The following is a 25,447-nucleotide window of genomic DNA, read 5'->3' as shown; positions in this document are numbered from 1 at the left end:
TAGTTCTGTGAAATTCTTGGGTCGTCTTGCTTGCACTGCTCTTTTGACGTCTATCCACAGATTTTCAATGATGTTTGGGTCAGGGGACTGTGAGGGCCATGGCAAAACTTTCAGCTTGTGCCTCGAGGTGGTCCATTGTGGATTTTGAGGTGCGTTTAGGATCATTATTCTGTTGTAGAAGCCATCCTCTTTTCATCTTCAGCATTTTTACAGACGGTGTGATGTTTGTTTCCAAGATTTGCTGGTATTTAATTGAATTCATTCTTCCCCCTACCAGTGAAATGCTCCCTATGCTACTGGCTGTAACACAAGCCCAAAGTAAGATCACTCCACCCCCTGCTTAACAGTTGGAGAGGTGTTCTTTTCATGAAATTCTGCACCCTTTTTTCTCCAAACATACCTTTGCTCATTGCAGCCAAAAAGTTCTATTTTAACTTCATCAGTCCACAGGACTTGTTTCCAAAATGCATCAGGCTTGTTTAGATGTTCCTTTGCAAACTTCTGACACTGGATTTTGTGGTGAGGACGCAGGAAAGGTTTTCTTCTGATGACTCTTCCATGAAGATCATATTTGCACAAGTGTCGCTGCACCGTAGGACAGTGCACCACCACTCCAGAGTCTGCTAAATCTTCCTGAAGGTCTTTTGCAGTCAAATGGGGGTTTTGATTTGCCTTTCTAGCAGTCCTACGGGCAGTTCTCTCGGAAAGTTTTCTTGATCTTCCAGACCTCAACTTGACCTCCACCGTTCCTGTTAACTGCCATTTCTTAATTACGTTACAAACTGAGGAAACAGCTACCTGAAAACACTTTGCTATCTTCTTATAGACTTCTGCTTTGTGGGCATCATTTATTTTAATTTTCAGAGTGCTAGGCAGCTGCTTAGAGGAGCCCATGGCTGCTGATTGTTGGGACAAGGTTTGAGGAGTCAGGGTATTTATAAAGCTTTGAAATTTGCATCACCTGGCCTTTCCTAACAATGGCTGTGAACAAGCCATAGCCCTAACAAGCTAATTAAGGTCTGAGGACTAGGTGAAAGTTATCTGAGAGCTCAAATCTGTTGGGATGCCCAAACTTTTGCATAAATAATGCACTAATCTTGCTTAAAATGTTGAAAAGAATGTTTCATCTTTAACTTTATGACTTTTGGAGATCAGTTCATCTTCTATTCACTTAACTATTCACAGTAACAGAAATTTTGACCAGTGGTGCCCAACTTTTGCATGCCACTGTACAGAAAGGTGCCAGAAAAGGGCCAGTAACATTATAAAGGATCCCACCCACCTTGCTTGTGGACTGTCTGTCCCAAGCCCATAAGGGAAGAGGCTATATAGCATCCACTGCAGGACGATCAGACTCAGAAACAGTTACTTTCCCCAAGCACACCCCTCCACACCCCCAACCATTAGTACTTTATCATTTTCTGTCATTAACTGTACATACAGACACTCCTGGACTAAGTGTAACATCTGAAAGAGCATCTCATCGAAATGCTGGCACCTCTGACTATTCGCTGCTCCTTCACTGCTTTACTGAGAGAATTGGCTAAATTTTGTTTCATCTGTTAGTCTTGCTTTTGAGCTGTGAATTTTCATTTCTATGGCAAGAGACTGCCGTGTGAGGTTAAGTATTTTATCGTATGGTTGACACACGAAACCTGTACTGTTGGAAATCAGTTAACTACCTCAAAATATTTTTCTCTAATATTAATAAAACTGCAACTGCCACATTAATGAGAGAGGTTTGGGAGGTTTTATTGGTGACATCAGAGGTGATTCATGATGCATAAACAGCAGGTGGACCTGTTGGGCTGATTCTATGCTGTACATTCCCTGCAGCTCTTCTGTAACCTTCATTACTGAAAGGAACACAGCCTGTTTTATATAGGCTGTCTACACCTTGTCCAGATCTTTCACATAATGACTAGAAGAGCCTCTCATTCACAAACAGGATTATCACAGGCCCTGCAAACAGATTGAAACATTGGATGTGCTTTCAGAGACCAGTGGGATGGACGAATATGTTAGCTTGGCGAGGCTGATGTGAGGGGCTTCTGAAATTCATAACACAGCAAAGAACCCTTTGGTTTGTTCTATCTAATGTCAGCAAAGGATTTATGGGGATTTTATTTCTGAACCAAGTGTATTTTTGAAGTGAAATCTATTAAAATTCCCAGTAGAATTGTGGTAAGACTCCAGAACATGACCATCCAATGTAAAGAAACATATCAGACCAACTTGTTCAAAATAAATTAATTATCAAATTCACCATATGCAACCCTTGAGATTCATTTTCTTGCGGGCATACCCAGTAAATCCAATAACCACAAAAGAATCAAGTGGGCAGACAACCAGTGTGTAAAATATAACAAATTGTACAAACACAAAAAGAAAGTTAGGTAGGTAAATAAATAAAGCATTAATTATTGTGAGCTTGAGATGAAGAGTTGTCAAAAGTGGTTCCAGAGTTCGTGGGAGCAGTTTAGTGTTGGGTTGAGTGAAGTCATCCCTTGATTCAAGAGCCCAATGGTTGAACAATAATAATATATGCCATATAGGCTGCATCTTCAGTAGTCTGGTTACAGAGGAGTATTTAGAAATCTGCCCAAAGCCCAGTGATTAATGAAATGTGCTTTTGGCAGCAGGTTATATTCATGTGTGCAGGTTAGGGACATGAAGGAAGAAAGCTGGAAAGCTTTCACTAGATAACATACCCTGAGCAGGATTGGAAGCCCCAATAAATTGATAAGTAGCAGGAAATGTTTCATCCGGGGTAAATAAGTGTGGAGTTGAGCTGTGAAAATAAAAATGTAAAAGGATTTAAGAAGCACAAGGCGATATCAAGGTACAGTATTTCAGAGTATTCCAGATGAATGTGTAAAAGGAAGGCAATGCTCCTTGACTGTTGTAGTCTTGAATTATGCTTGAGTGGTCAAGTACAGTCATACAGATCACCAGCAGTGCCAATCAGAACTAATAAATCCCTTCCCATGACTGTGACTTTGTACAAAGAAAGGGCAGAGGTAATTCTTTTAGAATCATGTTGTCAGGATAAGAAACCAAAGATGTCTTCAATTTGCAAGGGGATCAAGCATGATTTGAACAGATGAGGTTGAGTTTGTTGACTAATTTGAACTTCTGAAGGTTTGAGCTTGTTCTTCAAATTGTGGAGAGCAAATCTCAGTGAAGCCATTGAGAAACGTTGATGGAATTGTTTGTCCTTTCCAGTGCAATTGAATTGTAAATCTGTAACCATCAAGGGCTGTTAAGGAGACCCCAGGACAATAGTTAGCAGTAGTACTAGGTGGGCCCAAAGACTCTGCCTGACCTGCTAAGTTCCCATGGCATTGTGTGTGTGTTACTCTGGATTTCCAGCATCTATAGTATGTCTGGTGTTTAACCTAATGCACTCTGCTGCTGAGGAGTATAGGCCCTATCGATTTCATCTTTTCAGGTCCCTCGTATTTTTATACAACTGTATTTGAAGTATCTGCTCCAACAAAATGACCCTGGCTTATCCTATACCTTTCCACACAGTTGTAGTTTTGCAGTTCTGGCAGCATCCTCAAGAATTTGCTCTCCATTGTTCCCATCACAATACAACTGTATCTCTTCTATGATGTGATAACGAAAATAACTGTGCACCAACCACCATTGTATGTAGTCCTGCCTCCTGCTGAGACCTCCCTGTACTCGTAATCATGTCCCAGCTAATAAAGAAAAACATCCTATATGCCATTTTAACTACTTTATCAACTGGTGCTGGTTCCTTAAAGGATCTATGAATGTATACTCAGGTGCCCCTGTTCTCTAGAGGATCTGTGAATGCGTACTGAGGTGCCCAAGCTTTTTTATGCCACAGACTCCTACATTTAACCATAGAATCTGTGGACTCCAGGTTGGGAGCCTCTACTGCAAAGGATCTGTGAATGCATACTCGGGTGCCCCATTCTCTAAACTATCTGTGAACAGATGCTTGGGTGCCCTATTCTCTAAACTATATATGATCGGATACTCGGGTGTTGCTATTCTCGGAAGAATCTGAACGGATACTCAGGTGCCACTATTCTCTGAAGGATCTGTGAATGCATACTCAGGTACCCAAGCTTTTTTATGCCATGGAATCCTACAATTAACCATGGGTCTGTGGACTCCAGGTTGGGAACCTCTATTTTAAGGATCTGTGAATGCATTCTTAGGTGCCCCTAGAGAGTTTTGCTCTTTAGCCACTGTCTGTGTGCAGTTAGGAGGACAGCCACATGATCAGATTTACCAAAATGTGGTCAGGAAATGGTGGACATTCCTTATCTTAGTATACAGTGGTTTAGTGTGTTGGGAGCTCCAGTGCTGCAGGTTATATGCTAATGATAATTGGGGAGGGTTTTCTTCAAACAAGCCTCGTTGAAATCCCAGGCTGTGGTTTGAACTACCCAAGTCCCAACATGGACAAGACAAAAGAGATGATTGTGAGCTTCAGAAAACAGAGGTCAGCCACTGTTGCACATCAATGCTCCACCACAGAGAGAGTGAGTACAAAGTTCCTTGGTATGCATATACCAACCTAACTTGGACCCACAACACCTCACTAGTCAAAAGACACAACAGTGTCTACACTTTGAGGAAATTGAAATGTGTGAGGTTTCCTGCCCACATTCTATCTACTTTCTACAGGAACACCATTGAGAGTGTCCTGTCTAGCTGCATCATTGTGTGGTATGGTAGCGTAGCTGCAAGGTATCAGACCACAAGCCCCTACTGAGAACAGTAAAAACTGCCAAGAGGTTCGAGGTTCCCCCCCAAATCATTTGTGACATTTACACATTTACCAAGAGTGTTGCAAGCGAAGGACCCAAAGCATTGTTGAGGATCCCTACCATCCATCCCACAATCTCATTGACCCGCCACCATCAGGAAGGAGATGCAAAAGTGTTAGGACAAGTACTGCCAGACTGGGTAACAGTTGCATCCCTCGGGCTGTGAGACTAATGAATACCCTGCCACCTCTGGGGTCTTGTCACTAGGACAGTGAGCTGTGCTTGTGCTGTGTTTTACTGTATACATTTTGAATTATTTTATTAACTTATTTATAGGGTCAGCCAGCTGGTGGCGTAGTGGCATCAGTGCCGGACTTTGGAGCGAAGGCTCCCAGGTTCGAATCCAGCCAACTCCCTTGCACGCTTTCTATCCGTGCTGGGGTTGAGTGTTGAGCTAGCAACTCGGCCTCGTAAAAATAAGAAAGCCTGCTAAAAAAAAATGGCGTCCGGATGACTCCACTGGGAGTTATGTGCTTTCTTCTTCTTTATTTATAGGGTAATATTTTCTTCATGTGCTCTGTGATTACACTGTGGTCTGGAGGAGTATTATTTCATTTAGTTGTAAAAATGTAGTCAGATGACAATAAACTTCAGCTTGAACTTAGCATGTCTCCAGTGGAGTCTTGAAGATTGCGAATTTGTGCCATTGAAGAGTATAAGATTCTGCTGGAGCTGAACAGAGTTCATGTTGTGTGGCTGTTTACTTAATGGGCTAAATGTAGAATGAATGGACATAATATTACTTGATGGATCTCTAATTTTTGAAACTAAAGAGGAACAAACCTTGGTATTGTGAATATTTCCAGGACCACCAGACTCAAAAACAGTAACTTTCCCCAAGCAGTAAGGCTGATCAATACCTCCACCCATTAACCCTCCCCTCCACACCCCAACCACCACTATTTTATCATTTCCTGTCGGAGTCACCTATGTACAGACACTAATACCTATCTAGTGCCTATCGTCACTTTATGGACATACAACCTATGTATATAAGCTATATTATGTATTATTGTGTTCTTTATTCTATTGTGTGTTTTGTGCTGCATCAGAAACAGTAACAATTATTTTGTTCTCCTTTGCACTTATGTACTGAAAATGACATTAAACAATCTTGAATCTTTCAAAATCTTGTCCTTCATGAGTAGTAGATACTGGCTTACTTAAGCATATTGGAGAGTAAGGTAGATTTTCAGATGTCACGTTTCTTTAAGGAGGAAGTCTTTTCCATCTTTTAGTCATTCACTTAACCCAGTGAACCTGCCTTTTGCATTATATTCTGTATTTTGTTTTAGTTAGCACAAAGCCACCAGTCTTGTTTTTAAAATGATCAAGTGATCAAGCATTGGTTCTCTTTGTCAAAGAAAATCCAGACTTCTGTGTTTGCTTCATTATTACTGCTGCTGGAAAGTGGAAGGTGGTGTGAATGTGAAATTCTGGAAAATACTGGGAATACTTTGCATGTTCTGAGTTTTGAGCGAAAGTTCTCTGAGATGTTCTATACCACTCCTTCCATACATGCTGCTTAGCTGAACTGTGTAGTCTGGTCACTACAGTTGCACTTTAACAAGCAAGCAGGATAAAAGCTTGGACTTTTCCACAAAGGAAAACCAATGTCTAGTCAATTGGTTCTGAATCTGGTGTCTGCTCAATTACCTAGCCCTTGTCTAGAAATGTATTTCCTATCCAGTGGGAATAGATTTTTTTCCAAATCACAATTTCTTTCAAACATTCAATAAAGTTGGCACTTAACCTTCAAGAATTCAGAGAATTTCTTTTCTTTTAAAGGTATTTTTAAAGTGGGTATATTTAATGTGGAGGTTGAAAAGATCCTGATTAGTAAGGTTGTCAAAGGTATGGGGAGAAGGTAGGAGAATGGGATTAAGAAGGATAATAAATCAGCTATAGTTATAGTACAATAAAATAATATTGGGTAGAGAATGATTGACACAGTCAAATGCAGGACCACATTCAGAAATTCAAATTTGAATTTTGCAAATTTGAGTTTAGCATCATGAGGCAAATACAGTACAGTGGATTCCAGTTAATTGGGAAACACCAGGTCAGAACATTTTGGCTCAATTTAGCAGCTGCCTGAATTAGCTGAAGTTTCATGGAAATAGCTAAAGAGGTATTAAAAAACTACAGTTTCAAATTATGAATTTAAATGAAATACAGAACAAATTAGAATATATCTATACTGCTACAGTGCAGTAAAACTGTGTTTTAGTTCCTAATAGTTATCAATGGAGAAATTCATTTATTGTGTTTTGATTGACTGTACACTACCTATATAAAAAAAACGTCCCCTTCCCCCCCGAAGTTTACATGTTTTGTTTTACAACATTGAATCACTGTGGATTTAACTTGTTTTGTTTTTGACACCAGTCAAAAAGACATTTGTCCCAAAGTGAAAACGGATCCTTACAATGTGATCTAAATTAATTACAAATATAAAACACAGACCATTTGATTGCATAAGTATTCGCCCCCTTTAATGTGACACAGCAAATCATCGCTGGTGCAGCCAATTGGTTGTGCAGTCAATGTGCTTCCATTGATTGTAGTAAAACTACTCCTGTATCTGGAAATCCAGGTGAAGACAGACAAACACTCCAAGCAACTCTGCAAAATGATTATTGTAAAGCACAAGTCAGGAGATGGATATAAGAAAATTTCCAAGTCACTGAATATCCCTTGGAGTACAGTTAAGTCAATCATCAAGAAATGGAAAGAATATGGCACAGCTGTAAATCTGCCTAGAGCAGGCCATCCTCAAAAACTGAGTGACCGTGCAAGAAGGGGACTAGTGAGGGAGGCCACCGAGAGACCTATGACAACTCTTGAAGGAGTTACAAGCTTTGGTGGCTGAGATGAGAAGGACTGCACATACAACAACTGTTGCCCAGGTGTTTCACCAGTCACAGCTTTATGGGAGAATGGCAAAGAGAAAGCCACTGTTCTTAAAAAAAAAATCTCACGTGAAATCTCAGCTAGAGTTTGCCAAAAGGCATGTTGGAGACTCTGAACTCAGCTGGAAGATATTATGGTCTGATGAAACCAAAATTGAGATTTTTGGCCCTCAAACTAAACACCATGCTTGGCATAAGCCAAACACTGCACATCATCACAGAACACACTATCCATACTGTGAAGCATGGTGGTGGCTACATCATGCAGTTGGGATGCTTCACTGCAGCAGGCCCTGGAAGGCTTGTGAAGGTAGAGGGTAAAATGAATGCAGTGAAATACAGAGAGATCCTGAAGGAAAACCTGATGCAGTCTGCAAGAGAACTGCAACTTGGAAGATTTATTTTCTAGCAAGACAATGTCCCCAAGCATAAAGACAAAGCTATACAGAAATGGCTTAAAAAACAACAAAGTTAATGTCCTGGAGAGGCCTAGTCAGAGTCCAGATCTCAATCCAATTGAGGATTTATAGCTGGACTTGAAAAGGGCTGTTCACTCAGGATCCCCATGCAATCTGACAGATCTTGAGCAGTTTTGTAAAGAAGAATGGGAGAAAATTTGCACTGTTTAGATGTACAAAGCTGATAGCAACTTATCCACATACTCAAGGCAGTATTTGCTGACAAAGGTGCATCTACTACTTGAAGGGGGTGAATAATTATGCAATCAATTCTTTTGTGTTTAATAGTTGTAATAAATTCAAACCAATTTGTAGCAGTTTGTTTCTGTTTTTTGTTGATCAGTGTCAAAAATGCCAAATTAAATCCACTGTGATTCTAAGTTGTAGAACAATAAAACATGAAAACTTCCAGGAGGGGGGGTGGTTGATTACTTTTTATAGGCACTGTTATGAGCTAAATCAGTGCAGTGGAGTTAATGGACTAACTTCATACAATGTGTTTGGCGATTGCATTCTCTAAATCTTCTTTTTCATTGTAACATTCAAGGTGATTGTTGATACCTTTAAATTCTTCGTAGGTCTTAACTTGTTGAAGTGGTGAAGTCATTTCATTTTCAGTCATGGACGTTTCTGGCATCTCCAAGCCTGAATGTGAGCAAAACAGTTCTGAATCTGAATTGTCTTACTGCTTATTTCTTGCTATCAGTGACAAAAATCACTGCTTTTTGAACACATGCAACTGACATTATTTTAAAACTGTTTGCTCTAAGTGCAGTGTAATGGCTAACTGCCACACAAATGCAACAGTCTCCTGACACAATTAAGTGGCATAGTGTCCCAAATAAACAATCCCAGCTATTTTATTGATTTAGTTTTTGTTCTTTAAAAGCTACCCCCAATAAACAGCTGTCCCAATTAACTGAAATCCACTGTTTATGCCTATCCTCGGGTCTTAATAAATTAATTGAAGAGACCTGCATCTCTTCTTGACCCACCCTCCCTCCCACTTCTGCCGCCTCCCCCCTCACCCAGGCTCACACTCTCTAATCCTATCCTTTTATCCTGTTTGACCCACTGCCGTCCAGCAAAAGGTTCAGGACACTAAAAGCCAGAACAAATAGACTGAAGAACAGCTTTTTTTAAAATATTTTTTTATTAGTTTTTCAAAACATTTTACAAATTAAAAACCCCAAGTCCCAATGAGGAACATTAAAACAGTGCAAAATTAAGCATACAATAACAATATGCTACAAAGGAAGAGAATTTAGCAAAAAAAAAGCACCTGAATTAAAGACAAGTAAGCTTAGTGTCCTCCCCAAGCCCCACAACACAAGAAAAAAACAACAGCAACTCCAGACCAACCACAACACAATATAGAGAGTATAAGTCAGGACAGCCAAACTCCCAGACTGTGAATACACTCAGCAACAGAGGGTAATAATGCCTTCTACCAGAAAAAAAAAGGAGCTGAAAGCAAGGGACCGAAAAGAAAAAAAAATAGTCAAGAGGAAGGTTATGAAAGTACTCGATAAAAGGTCCCCAGACCTTATGGAACTTTAGATCCGAATTGAGAATTTTTTCGAGGTCCAAACAGGCCATGATGTCGTTAAGCCATTGAGCATGAGTGGGCGGGGCAACATCTCTCCATCTGAGGATGATCAAGCGTCTAGCCAGGAGAGAGGCAAAGGATAATATTCGGCATTTGGTCGGGCCCAGACATAAATCTGTCTCGCCCCAAAAACCAAACAGAGCAATTAAGGGGTTTGGTTCTAGGTGCTGATTCAGAATACACAATAACGTAGTGAAGACATCTTTCCACAATTTCTCCAAGCTAGGACAGAACCAGTACATAAGGATGAGAGAGGCCACGCCCCTCTTGCATTTATCACAGAGCGGACTAATGCTAGGGTAGAATCGAGATAGTTTAGATTTAGACACATGGGCTCTATGAACAATCTTAAACTGTAAAAGGCAATGGCAAGCACAAAGAGAGGATGAGTTAACCGATTTGAGAACTGAATCCCAGCTCTCCTCAGATAAGGAGATATTTAAATCCTGCTCCCAGGCCATTTTGATTTTATCCATGGGGGCCCGTCGAAAGGCAGAACAGCTTCTACCCCAGAGCTGTGGCCTCCATCACACCACTTCCACAGAACAATGACTGAAACTGTGAGCACAGGCATGCACACACATGGACTCAAATACTTGCACTAATGGCACTTTGTGCATTACTGTGATATTCTGGTGCTGCTGCAACTTATTTTCTGCTACTTATCTATTTAATACTTTTTTTCTATTTCTGTCTTGTTTTTATCTACCGCTTTATTTATTTGCCTGAGAGGAAGCCAAACAAAGTTTCCTTGTATCTATGTGTAATGACAATAAAGATCATTCATCATCATCTTCATCATCAACTTGGGCCCGTTCAGGCTGGAGAAGGGACAGATTACTTGGTACTTCCACTGGCCGGGGTTATGTGCTTCCTTCACTGGCTGGGTTACGTGCTTCCTTCATGGGCCAGGATTACATGGTTGGGGTTGTAGCATTGAATCTATTTATATCATTGACAAAGTGCAGATTTAAATTAAAAGACTGATGAAGTAATTTTGATTTTAGAAGCTTAGACCATAAGATATAGGAGCAGAATTAGGCCATTTGGTCCATCGAGCCTGCTCCACCATTCAATCATGGCTGATCTTTTTTTTCCTCCTCCTCAACCCCATTTCCTGGTCTTCTCCCCATAACCTTTAATGCCATGTCCAATCACGAACCTATTGATCTCTGGCTTAGATTCACCACCCTCTGGCTAAAGAAGTTTCTCTGCATCTCTGTTTTGAATGGTTGCCCCTCTATCCTGAGGTTGTGCCATCTTGTCCTAGACTCTCCCACCATGGGAAGCATCCTTTCCACATCTGCTGTGTCTAGTCCTTTCAACATTTGAAAGTTTTAGTGAGATCCACCTCATCCTTCTAATTTCCAGCGAGTACAGACCCAGAGCCATCAAATGTTCCTTGTATGATAATACTTTCATTCCTGGAATCATCCTTGTGAACTTCTTCTGGACTCTCTGAATCTCTTGGAAGGTGAGGGGCCCAAAACTGTACACAGTACTCAAGGTGAGACCTCACCAATGCCTTATAAAGCCTCAGCATCACATCCCTGCTCTTGTATTCTAGACCTCTTGAAATAAATACTAACATTGCATTTGCCTTCCTCACCACTGACTCAACCTGCAAGTTAACCTTCAGGCTGTTCTACACAAGAACTCCCAAGTCCCTTTGCATCTCAAATTTTTGGATTTTCTCCCTATTTAGAAAAAAGTCTGCACATTTATTTCTACTACCAAAGTTCATGACCATGCATTTTCCAACATTGTATTTCATTTGCCACTTTCTTGCCCATTCACCTAATCTGTCTATGTTCTTTTGCATCCTACTGTTTCATCAACACTACCTGACCCTCCACCAATCTTCATATCATCTGCAAGCTTGCCAACAAAACCATCCATTCCATCATCTAAATCATTTATATACAGCATAAAAAGAAGTGTCCCCAACACCAACCCCTGCAGAACACTACCAGTTACTGGCAGCCAACTGGACAAGAATCCTTTTATTCCCACTCGCTGCCTTCTTCCAATCAGCCAATGTTCTAACCATGTTAGTAACTTGCCTGTAATGTCATGGGCTCTTAACTTGGTAAGCAGCCTCATGTGTGACACCTCATCAAAAGCCTTCTGAAAGTCCAAATATACAACATCAACTGCATATCCTTTATCAATCCTACTTGTAATCTCTTCAAAGAATTCCATCAGGTTTATCAAGCAGGAGTTTCTTTGAAGGAAACCATGCTGACTTTGTCTTACCTTGTCCTGTGTCACCAAATACTCCATCACCTCATCCTTAACAATTAACTCTAACATCTTCCCAACCACTGAGGTCAAGTTAATTGGTCTATAATTTCCTTTCTGCCACCTTCCTCCTTTCTTAGAAAGAGGAGTGATATTTGCAATTTTCCAGTCCTCTGGCAACCTGCCAGAGTACAATGATTTTTTGAAAGATCATTTCTGATGCCACCACAATCTCTAACGCTGCCTCTTTCAGAATCCTAGTGTGAAGTTCATCAGAAGTTTCAAATTTTTGAGCACCTTTCCCTTGTAATAGTACCTGCACCCACTTCACTTCCTTCACACACTGCAACATCTGGCACACGGCTAGTGTCTACCACAGTGAAGACTAATGCAAAATACTCATCTAGTTCATCAGCTATCTCCTTGTCCCCCATTATTATCTGCCTCATTTTCTAGTGGTCCTATATCCACTCTCACCTCTCTTTTATTTTTACATACTTGAAAATTCCACTTTGATATTATTTGCTATCTTGCTTTCATATTTCATCTTTTCCCTTCCATTGATTGTTTTAGTTGCTCTATGTATGTTTTTAAAAACTTCCCAATCCTCTATCTTCCTACTAATTTTTCTTTGTTGTACAGTCGGCCCTTCTTATCTGTGAGGGATTGATTCCGGGACCCCTCGCGGGTACCAAAAAACGCGAATGCTCAAGTCCCTTATTTAACCTGTCTCAATGCGGTGGACCTTAGAACCCAGCAGAACCCCAGACCTTATTTAACCTGTCTCAGTGCAGTGGACATTATGACCTGGTGGCGGAGCTCTGAATCCGCAGTGTTAATGTTCACAAAAATAATCACGATCACAATTGAAAATAAAGTGGAAATAATAAAGCGATCAGAAAGAGGTGAAATACCATCGGTCATTGGAAAAGCGTTAGGCTACAGTCGGTCAATGATCGGAACAATTTTGAAGGATGAAGTGCAAAAGGCCCTGCCCTGATGAAAGCTACAATTATTACTAAGCAATGCAGTGGTTTAATTATTGGGTTTTGGGGTTTGGGGTTTTTGATCCTTCATGTCAACCAGGCACGAATGATGAGTGCGCTCGGAAGTGGTCTGTCACTGGATTGAACTCAGGAACTTCCCGAGCCTGGCACTGAAACATACATTCTTAAGTGTCTTATATGCATAGAAAGGTAAAATATATACTAAGACAAATGTTGAACTAACTGACGCTAAATAATACCGGATGTACCTGTTCCAACTTGCATAGTAAGAGAACTTCCGATCTTTTTGTTGATCCCGATCCACAGTAACCTGCACACATCCTTCCATATACTTCAAATCATCTCTAGATTACTTATAGTGCCTAATACAATGTAAATGCTATGTAAAATAGTTGTTATACTGCATTGTTTAGGGGATAATGATAAGAAAAAAGTCTGTAATGCTCAAACAACAAGTGCTGGAAGAGCACTTCCAGGTTTTCTCGATTCGTGGTTGGTTTAATCGCGCATGTGAAACTCGCAGATAAAAGGGACTGTATCCCTTTTGCTTTTACAATAGCTTTGAAGTCCCTTGTCAGTCATGGTTGTACTATTTTGCCATTTGACTGTTTCTTCACTTTTAGAATACATGTGTCCTGCACCTTCCTCATTTTTCCCAGAAACGCACACCATTGCTGCTCTGTTGACATTCCTGGCAGCAGATCCTTCGAAGTTACTTTGACCAACTCTGTTCTCATACCAATGTAATTTCCCTTATTCCACTGAAATACTGCTATGTCAGACTTTATTTTCTCCCTATCAGATTTCAAGTTGAATTCAGTCATATTGTGATCACTGGTTCCTAAGGGTTCTTTTACCTTAAGCTCCCTAGTCGACTCCGATTCATTACACAACACCCAATCCAGTATAGCTGAACCCCTAGTAGGCTCAACAACAAACTGATCTAAAAAGCCATCTCTTTGGCATTCAACAAACTAACTCATTTGAGATTCATTACCAACCTGATTTTCCCAATCGACCTGTCATGACTATCATAACACTTCTGACACACCTTTTCTATTTCCTGTTATAACCTGTGGTCCAGCTCCTAGCCACTATTGGGAGGCCTGTATATAACTGACAGCAGGGTCCTTTTACCCTTACAGTTTCTTAACTCAGCCCACAAGGATTCAACATCTTCTGATCCTATGTCATATCTTTCTACTGATTTGATGTCATTTTTTTTACCAGTACAGCCACGCCTCCCCTTTTGCCTACCTTCCTATCCCTCCGATGCAACGTGTGTCGCCTTGGACATTCAGCTCCCAACTACAAACTTCCTTCAGCCACAATTCAGTGATGGCCACAACATCATATCCAACAATCTGTAATATTGCAACAAGATCACCCACCTTATTTCTTATACTCTGTGCATTGAGATACAATACCTTGAGTACTGTATTTGTTACCCTTTTTGATTTTGCATCCCTGGTGTACTGATACTCACCCTATTAGCTGCGACTATGTTCCATCACCTGCCTACCCTTCCTGACAGTCTGACTGCACGCTATCTTTACTTTTTTACCATCCATTGACTCCATTCACTCCATTTGCCACTCCCCTGCCAATTATTCTATTACTTATTCTAGTCACATAATTATTAGCTTCATAGAATCCATTCTGACCCCCTTACTGTTGTCTGGTTTCCTATATTCATGGTGAATTCTCCTCTCCCCACCCCCCATGTTTCAGCCTCTGGGTTACTCCATTCCTTACTGACAGCGATGAGCTGTCGCTGTATTAATTCCAATAAGATGTTTAAAATTTATCTGCAGATTGTGGACTGCAGAAGTTCTAATATGGTGAGAGAATTTGTGTGTGAGGCTCATGATCCTCGAGTAGTGACAGCCATGAAAATATTTTAAATGTTAGCATTGTTTAGATTTTGTGAGTGAATTGCACTAAACTAGGGTGGATTTCTCTCACACAATAAGTGGATCTCCATTAAAGAGAATGAACCATGATGGATTTGTAGGCCTGTATTGTACTACATCACCTACTCATTATGTTTCTTCCTCCTTCCCCCCCCCCCACCAAAGTCTACGACAGCCTGCATATTATAGAATAATTTTTTTTAAATTATGAGCTGAAGTACTTGACAAATATTGGTGTATGTGAGTGATTTGTGTCTGCTTAGATTCCAGTCCCATTACGTTCATTGACGAGTCTGACTGCCAACGTGGCAGTATCCCAAAAGCTTCAAATGGCCTGTGGGATCCAACAACTTTCACACTGGAACTGCCGAACAAAGCAGCACTGCTTCCCTGGGCTTGAATTGCACCGATGACCCAATATTGACCTCAAAACAGTTAGGCTCGGACACCTCTGTATGTAGAGACTACAGGAAGGATCGTCATCCCCTTCCCACCCCCCCCCCTTGTGATTTTAGAAAGGTTTGAATCGCTTCTTTCTGTACATCTTCATGTACTATGTGTTTGTAAACTGTGCAGAACCCTAGGTGAGACTGTAGTTTAGCCCCAACTGCTCTGGAGTGGAAGTGTGTTAAAACAGACCAGTTGTGGCTCAGCTCTTGTAACTGAGGATCATTGTCTGGGTTAATCGTGGTAATCGGACAGGGGTTTATTTACTAAGTGTTTCAACACATGAGCGCACTGACATAAACTGATGTTTGTTCTCCATTTCAGTCTCCATGTGTGGTTAAGCTCAGCGGAGCTGTTTCTGATGACAGGAGAAGGGGCAAAGGCGAGTTACTGGTGCCTTAAAATCAGTTGCTTCAGGCAGATTCAGCTCATTAGCCATGGTTGGCAGTTCATCTAGAAGAAGGAAAACTTATCTCGAACCTTTGCTGCCTTGTGGCTATACCCACTCTTGGGGAAGGCTTTGGGAGTAAACCACGAGGGAAAATCCGGAGCTGGAGTCTCTAAGGCAGTCCTATGTTGAGTTTAACGTTTAATGCCGCTGGTGCCAAACCGTATTAGCCTCTACTGTTCCTTTGGATTCACTAACTGCATGGAAAGGGGGATCCTGCTGCATGGGCAACAGCTTGTTCTCCATATCGTACTGTCCTGGCTTGCATATGTAGAACAGCATGCATGGTTAACCCTGAACAACGGAGGGCCTCACTCACTCACCATATACCCTTCTTTATCAATGCTCAACATGGAGCTCATCCAGCTTTCCTGCCACTGTGTGCAATCCTGTCACTCAGTTTCCTGTTCTCTTGCTAGTTTACTTATGTTGATCTTTGGCAGGGTGTGCTATCCACAATGTGGTTAATGGGTAACTTTGATAGGTTCTTGATTAGTTAAGGCATCAAAGGTTACAGGGAAAAGGCAGGAGAATGGGTTTGAGGAAAATAGCCATGATGGAATGGTAGAGCAGACTTGATGGAGTGAATGGCATGAACTCTGCTCCTGTGTCTTCTGGTCAACAAATTTGCCCCACGTTTTGTGCAACCTGATCCATTGTATGTGAAGATTTGAGATGTTTTAGAGGTGGTAACTGGGACTGGTTAAGTAAATGCCATTCTTTTAATTCCCCCAAGAGATTAAACTTTTCTTTGTTTTTTTAAAAACTGAAATAGAAACAGCAAGTGGTGGAGACAGTCAGCAGGTCAGATTTCTGTGCAAAATAAAACAAACTTGAAAGCCTTGGAACTAAAACATTAAACCTGTTTCTCTTTGCACAGATGTTATCCAACCTGCTGAGTGTTTCCAGCATTTTCTGTTTTTTTAAAATTTATTTTCTATGGTCCACGTGACTAAATACATGACCAAGTACAAGCTTTCCGCAAGGAACACTTGTAAAGACTCTCACCATGTTTGAATGGCAACCATCTGTGATCAAACTTGTCATTCATTTTGTGAGATTGTGTAGAGATTCAAAGTTCAAAGTGAATTTATTATCAAAGTACATATATGTCACCATGTACAACCCTGAGATTCATTTTCACTGGCATTCACAGTAAATACAAGAAACACAATAGAATCAATGAAAGACTGCACCCAATAGGATGGCCAAACAACCAATGTGCAAAAGACAACAAGCTGTGCAAATACAAAAGGAAAGGAACAAAGTAAATAGTAATAGATAAATAAGCAATATGTATCAAGAACATGAGATGAAGAGTCCTTGAAAGTGTGTCCTTGGGTTGTGGGAAATGATCTCTGGTTCAAGAGCCTGATGGTTGAGGGGTAATGACTGTTTCTGAAACTGGTGCTGTGGGTCCTGAGGTCCCTGTACCTCCTTTTTGGATGGCAGCTACAAGAAGAGAGCATGACCTGAGTGGTGGGGGTTCTTAATGATGCTGTCTTGCAACAGTACGCTGTATAGATGTGCTCACTGGTGGGAGGGTTTTACCAGTGAGTTTTGGCTTTAATAAATAGCAGAGAGCTGCTGTCATCTAAGTACAGGGAGAGGATCCAGTCAGTCACAAGTGTTAGCAAGGCTGGGCGAAGTAGGTGGCTGTGGACTGCAGTTAAGGATTCAGATTTAGCAGGTGTATTGAACCACAGTGAAATATGTCATTTGTGTTAACAACCAACACACCTAGGCTAATGCTAAGATAGCCTACTAGTGTCGCTACACATTCTGGCATCACAAAATTCCGCGGAACATCACAAGAAACAACAACAAATCAAAACAAGCTCCTTTCCTACTTCCCAGCCACTCACATTCACACGCAGGTCTCCAACCACCAGACCTCCAGGCACCAGTCAAGGTGCTTGCATGAGGAAGTTGTCTATGATTGGCCATTCCATTCATCAGCCAATAGACCAAGATCACAGAACACTACAGCACAGCACAGGCCCATCAGTTTATGATGTTATGTCAATCTATCAAGTTCAGTTTATTATTTTCTGACTGTACATGTATACAACCAAATGAAACATTTCCCTGGACCATGGTGCACCCATAATACATATCACACATAGCACATAAAACAAAATATTACAAATATAATTCAAAATGCATTGAAGTACACAGCACAGGTAAACAGTAAACAACTCACTGTCTTAGTGACAAGACCTCAGTGGTGACGGTATTCATTAAGGCTGATTTATACTTCTGAATCAAATGAACGTTGTAGGTACGGCTTAGCCACGTAACCTACGCTGTACCCTACACCATAGCCTGGACGCACACCTCTCCAAAAATGTAACTGCACGTCGTGGCAACAGAGACCGCAACAACTGTGATTGATCCACTTGATAGCATCGTATTTCCTCCTGTCTATAGGCATACTGTGCATACACTGATGCAAAATAAATGGTTGGAGATGATGAACCAAATCGTCAAGTCTACCGGCCGATATCCAAAAATATTTGAAATGCATTTCCTCATCCATGTCTCTCAGTGGCCGGACAAGCACAGAAAATTCACCCTCCTGCCTCAATCCGTTCACTGGTTGTACATACCATCTCCTCCGAAGTCTTCTCTCTTTTCTGCGTTGCAGTAATTTCAATAAAAGTAACCCTTGTTCAGCATTTATTAGCTCCAACTCCAACACGATGCGCTCAGTCGCCATTGTGTGAAGTACAGGAAGAAACTACACAGTGGCATAGAAACCGCACAGCCAACTAGCATTTTGGCGGTGAATTACAGAGCGGCACAGACACACCAATGCACAAGTATAAATGTTCACAATGGCACAGGCCACTTACGAAGGTTACGGCATAGGCTACTACACAGAAGTATATATCAGCCTTCAGTGTCACAGCTTGATGGAAGAAGCTGTTTCCCAGTCCGATTGGTCCTAGTCCTGATGCTTCTGTACTTCCTTCCTGACAGTTGTGGATCAAAGAGATTGTAGGATGGGTGTTAAGAATGCTCAACAATTTTTCAGGTCCTTTGTCTGTAATGCTTCTAGTAAATGTTACAAATAATGGGAACAGAGACCCCAGTGATCCTCTTGGCACTTTTTATTGTCCTCTGTAGGGGCTTGCAGCTTCCATACCACTCAGTGATGCAACCAGACAGGACACTGTCAATGTTTTTCCTCCAGAAGGTTGTTAGAATGGGGGCAGGGAGCCTTGCATGCCTTGATCACCTCAAAGTGTAGATGCTGCTGTACATTCTTGACTAGTGAAGAGGAGTTGTGAATCTTGGTTAGATCATTCATTATGTGCATATCAAGGAACTTCGTCCTCTTCACTGTCCCACAGCTAAGCCATTGACATGCAATGAAGAGTGTTCAACCTATGCCTTCCTGAAGTTCACAATGATCTCTTTTGTCTTGTCCATATTGAAACTCAAGTTGTCAAGTTGTTCTTGCACCATTTGACAAACCTCCCTACTTCCTCTATGCCAACTCATTGTTTCTGATGAGGCCAGTCACTGTAATATCATCAAAGAACGATGCAATTTGAACTGGATCTAGCAGTGCAGTCATAATTCAGCCCTGGGGGACACCAGTGCTCAGTGTGATGCAGTTTGAGAAGTTGCTGCCGACTTGGACTGACTAAGGTCTTCCCTTCCAAAAGAGCAAGATCCAGTTACAGATAGGGGGTTTTGAGTCCATCAAGGACAGTACCCACCAGCCTCTGAGGGATGATCATGTTAAATGCTGAGTTTAAGTCCCATTCCAAGATCAATCTAACTTTTCCCTTCCACACACCCCTCTATTTTCTATCATCTTTGTGACTGTCAAAGAGTCTCTTAAATGTCTCTAATGAACCTGTCTCCACCACCACCCTGGCAGTGTGTTTCACGCTCCCTCCACTCTGTTTTAAAAAAAATAATACTTCTACCTTCCTCTGTGTTAACACAAAAAACTACTTCTGACTTCACTCCCTTTACTGAGCTCCAGTCAATTTAAAGTTAAGCTCTCTCGTACTAGCCATTACCATTGTGGGAAAAAGGTTCTGGCTGTCCACTCTATCAAAACCTCATCATCTTATACAAGGATTGAAGTTGGTGCGACACCTGTATTTAATTCCACTGTTGCCCTTCTGAATATTTACATCTACCTCAGTGTATCAAGCTCCATTCTGTGGCGTGCTGCTTAAACAACTTGCTGAACTTTGCTGTTCAGGCAGGAACACTCCAGCCAGCCATGTGCTTTCATGACTGTCCATGCCACAGAAAAAAAAACCAGTGGCAGCAGACAGGACAGTGTGACTGAGAATTATTCCAGATCTATTCAAAATATATTGTTGCTCAGGGTGAAAGAATCCTTGCAGCAGGTTGGCTGCTGGAGCAAAATGCTGTCAAATCTAATATATCACTGAGCTTTTGAAATTTCCCCCATTCTTTTCCCACTGCCCCACATCCCCCCCCCCCGCTCACCTCTCTCCCCACTCCATACCACACACCAATTTACAGTTATTTATTTATTTATTTAGCGATACAACGCAGAACAGGCCTTTCTGGCCCAACAGGCCGCAGCACCCAGCATCTCACCTATTTAACCACAGGACAATTTGCAATGTCCAATTAGCCTACCAATTGGTACCTCTTTGGACTGTGGAAGGAAACCCATGTGATCATGGGAGGATATATAGACTCCTCACAGACGGCGGCAGAATTGATCACCAAACTCTGAAACGCCTTGAGCTGTAATAATGTCACGCTAACCTCTATGCAAGACTTTCTCTTCTGTGGTGACTATTTTCTCTTCTGCTCTCTGTGGAAGATTTCATGTTGCACCCAGAGTAAAAGAGAATGATCCTGTTCTTTAGTTTCTCAGGCTCTTCAATTTATTTATTGGCTTTGGGTGTTAGTGACTGGGCCATCCCTAGTTATTCTGAGAACTGGTGTGTAGTGCACACCATCTTGTTGATTTGTTGAAGGTGTCAGCCGTGCTATTGAGGAGAGGGTGGCAGTAAGCTCCATCACGTCGGGTTTATTATCACTGACCTGTATCGTAAAATTTAGTGTGTGGCAACAGAACAGTGCTGTACATAAAATATACTGTAACTTACAATCAGAAATATATACTGTTTAAAATTAAGTAGTTGAAAAAGAGAGCAAAACTAGTGAGGTAGTGTTCATAGATTCATTGTCCATTCAGAATTGTGATGGATAGGAAGAAACTGTTCCTAAAACATTGAGTTTGGGCCGTCAGACACCTGTACCACCTCCTTGATGGTAGTAATGAGAAAGGAGTTTCCATGCACCTGCTGCCTGTGCCTTTTCAGATGGGACAGAAGTGTAAAGATGTCTTGTGAGATGCTGCCATGTATCAGTAGATTGTATACGTTGTGGCCACTGTGTTGGTGGTCAAGAGAATGAGTATTCACAATAATAAGAAATAAGGGGACTATGGTGAGCTGTGAAGTAAATTGGTTCTAGGATACTGTCTTTAGATGAATATCCAGTGACCAAAAATACTTCTTTTTGTGTAAGATACAACACTAATCAGTTGTGTCATTTGTGATTTGATTTGGCTTTAGCTTTAAGTGCCCTTGTGCTCCACTCTTGCAAAACATTTACTTTCTGCTCACATCTGGAACTTAGCTCCATGCTAGGATCCGCACTTGGTCATGAGGGCAGGTGGTCACGTAGAGCCCCACCTCAGCCTGCTCCACAGGTTTACACTGAGTACTGGCTGGCACCATTAAACCTGGCCAAAGACGAACAGGAAGTTCTGAGCAATGCCACAAAAATACCACTTTGATGGGCACTGAAGGAATTGCCTGGTGTTCACATTTATTTAATATTAAACTGAAGACTTGATGATGGGGGGCATTCCAGAAAAATTTTAGAGTCTTAAAGAATTTCAGAATAAAATGCTATGAATACGGGGCAGGAGGGAGTACAGTAGGTAGCATCACTTTACAGCATTTTTCCCCCGGGGAGGTGTTACTTAAATATTTCTCTTAACAAAATTCCCCTTTTATTTATTAAAATATCTTAACAATGAGTTAATTTTCTGGCTTGCCTTACAGTTCGGTATTTCCAAGAGCTCATGTTGGTATACCCTGATTGTAGCAGTGCATACTGATTCCTCCCACATTCCAAAAGTGTACAAGTTGGTAAGAGTTGGCAAATTGTGGGCATGCTACTTCGGCGCCACAAGCATAGGCTGCCCCCAGCGCATATTTGGACTGTATTGATCATTAACACAAATGATGTATTTCACTGGGTGTTTCAATGTGCATTTGACAAATGGTTCAGTGCGGATAGAAGATCATCAGTAACCAGAGAATGACCCTTCAGCTCCCAGAGTTCCATCTGTTAAATCATGGCTGATCTCTGGATTTATGGAAGGAGTTAATTTGATTCTTAAAGGCGGTTTCCTCTCTGGGGAAATCATGCCATTCTTGCCTTTTTCTCCTTACAATTATTTTTCCCTTTACAATTATTTTCCCTCATCATCCACTCAAGAAATCTTTTCAGGCTGTGAATTCTAAGACATCTCTAAAGCATAAGAGCAACATTTTTAAACTCTACTCTAGAGTTCAAGTTCAAGTTTAATTGCCATTCAAGTTTAATTGCCATCAACATGAATACAGCCAAACAAATCAGTGTTCATCTGGGACCAAGATGCAGAGCACACAACCAACTGTCACACACAGCACATATAACACATAATTATGATAGGAGAAAGGTATAGTTACAAAAAATGTTCAACAAGTAATAATATAGCCCATGTGTCTGAATGACACGGTGTGTAGATTGATGTTGCCCTGGGCCATGTTTCTGCAAGAACAGTCCACAGTATTTTGCGCAATCCAGCTTATCTCCTGCCAAGTGAAAATTAGAGGGCAGAAGCGATGGGAGGAATGGCCTCCAGCACAGAATCCAGTGACCACAACCACTGTGTCCTTGCTCAGTTCAGAATGTGCAGTAGAGTGTGAGGCTTGGACACTGATTAATGGATTGAGGGAAACTCCCAGGGAGTGCAGATGAATGAAGGGATAATGAGCAAGTGAATTTTAAAACAGAAAAGTGCATCGTTAGTAGAGTAGGTCAAGTAAAAATAATATTGAACATTTCTGATTGTAGAAACAGAACTAGAATATACATGCAGACAAATCTTGAAAGGGACAATGAGAAATTGAGCAAGCACTTGGAAGCAAGTGTACTGCGTGGAGCTTATAGGCAGAGATGCAGAATAAAAAGAACAACGTGTTTTCGAACCTCTGTAAAACATTGGCTTATTTATCATTTAGCAATACAAGGCAGAATAAGCCCTTCTGTTCCATCGAGACGTGCCATCTCAACAACCCTGATTTAACCCTAACCTAATCACAGGACAATTTACAATGACCAGTTAACCTACTCAGTATGTCTTTGGACTGTGGGAGAAAACTGGAGCACCCAGCGAAAACCCACACATTCCATGGGGAGGACATAGAGACTCCTCACACAGAATGCAGGGTTGAACTCCAGACTCCGCCCTGAACTGTAATAGCATTGCACTAGCCACTGTGCGACTGTGGCGCCCATGGGACATGGGGAAAGATAGCAGGGATGAGCTCCACTACCTGTTAAATACTCCCAATGGTGTGTGTCTCAAATAACCACTGACAGCCAAGTCCAGCTCCTTGGCTTCATGTACGGCTTCATTACTAAGCCCAGCAGAACAGGAGAAGGGGCAGAGGCAGGTTACTAGTGCCTTTAAACCAGTCGCTTTGGGCAGATGGGGCTCAGCGGCTATGGTTGGCAGCTCATCTATGAGAAGAAAAACTGTTCTCAAACCTCCACTGTCTTGCAGCTATACTCACTCATAGGGAAGAGTAGACCGTGAGGAAAAACCTGGAATGGGAGTCCCTAAGGCAAGTCCTACATTGAGTTCCACACTGACTGGCAACTCCTGCAATGCCAATGGTGCCAAACTATCAGTTTCTTTGGATTCATCAGCTGCATGGAGAGGGGGAATCCTGGTACATGGCAACAGCTTGCTCTCCGTATCGTGCTGCCCTGGCTTGCGCTTGACAGCTAGGACACAACATCTATGGCCAACAAAGACCTACGAAGGGTCACAAAGCTGGACTGGAGTACTGTATCTATTTCTGGGCATCAGTGGCATCTACCTGTCAGTAACCCACTCAGGGATCCCCTCTTTGGAGTTGTTTGAGACCTCCATGTAGCTCAACTGACACCCAGACTAAAAGAGTTAAAATTCTAGGTGTTCCAGTGAGTGACTGTCCTTAAGTCCTGGTAAATCCTTGTAAATTTTCCCTGTTTATCATATTGATATTTTTCTCAAAGTGCTGTGCATCTATTGGTTCATGCTGCTCCTCATAGACCAGGGGAGGAGCAGCTGTTCGTTAGCATCTGTGCCACCTGCAGATTCCCCACCAAGTCAGTGAACTTCAATTTGAAGTATCGCTCTGGAATTAGGGTGCCATGGTAGCGTAGCACTTAGCGCTACGCCATTACAGCTTGGGGTTCTCAGTGAGGTCCTTTGATGATGGATGCTGTTTTTCTATGCCAACGTATCATGGAGATGTGCTGAATGGTTGGGACACCTTTGTCCTGGGTCAAGTCCACTACCTTTTGTAGGATTTTCCACTCAAATGCACTGGTATTCCCATACCGAGGTAAATTGCAGCCAGTCAGTACACTTTCCACCACACGTCTAAATCAGAATAGTAGACAAACACAATCTGCCTAAACTAATACCAACAAACAATTTCATGTCTTTTTTGAACACATTGTTTAATCTTTCACAGTCCAAGCTGGCAAAAGTATATGAAGCCTTGTACTTAATAACCCCTTTAACAGCTGTAACCCCCGGGTCGCCTCAGGCTCGCTCAGCTCGTTCTCATCTAGGGGGGAGCAGCCTTTGGCCCCGCCAAACTGGGTAATCAGCTGGTGTGGATGCTGTGTGATGTCCCCGCCTCGCCCAAAAACAGACAGTATACCATATGCGATTAAATGAGTACAATTTATAAAGGGTACTATAACTAAGTGATTAATAATGAAGTATATATGAAGGAAAAACAATAAAGAAAAGGCGCCATATTTATCAAAGTCCAAACCACTTTGTGCACAACCATTGGAGCTCAATTACTGAAGTCTTCTGACCACCATTCGATCCCCTCTGAACTCCTCGACTCGCAGCTCAGGACCACCCGAAGTGGTCAACCAAGCACATCTATCATCGTCTCCTCTCCTCAGGGTACCTCCTGGCCTTGGACCCCCCCCCCCCCCCCCCCGGGGTCCGTTCCTCGCCCAGTTTACAGCATCGCATCCTCCCTCTCTCTCTCACCCCCTCGCGCCGATGTGCCCAAAAGTCCGCCAACAATAGCTTACAGACTCAGAAGAAAGAACAACATTAATCCCAATTGGTTTACAAAGGAATACAATTCTCGTTATCAGTAAATTTTAACCCAAACAAGCTTCCAGCACACTCTTGCAACAAAGAAGCATTCCTACTTTTAACAAAACAAAGAAGCCATTTTGATTACAGACACAGCAGCAAAGAAAAAGAAGAAATCCCCTTTACACAGCAATAACC

The 25,447-nt window shown here is 41.7% G+C and overlaps 1 protein-coding gene across 12 annotated transcripts in view; it reads left to right on the top strand.

Annotated features, from left to right (window-relative positions):
• The window catches only part of gatad2ab (GATA zinc finger domain containing 2Ab), a 219,232-nt gene that overhangs the window by 115,436 nt on the left and 78,349 nt on the right, over positions 1–25,447 (top strand). The window lies entirely within an intron of this gene.

Source organism: Hypanus sabinus, chromosome 16 (genome assembly GCF_030144855.1).
Source record: "Hypanus sabinus isolate sHypSab1 chromosome 16, sHypSab1.hap1, whole genome shotgun sequence".
NCBI classification, from domain to species: Eukaryota; Metazoa; Chordata; class Chondrichthyes; order Myliobatiformes; family Dasyatidae; genus Hypanus; species Hypanus sabinus.
Note: the sequence above shows the minus strand (reverse complement) of the source record. Positions and strands in the feature narration are given on the sequence as shown.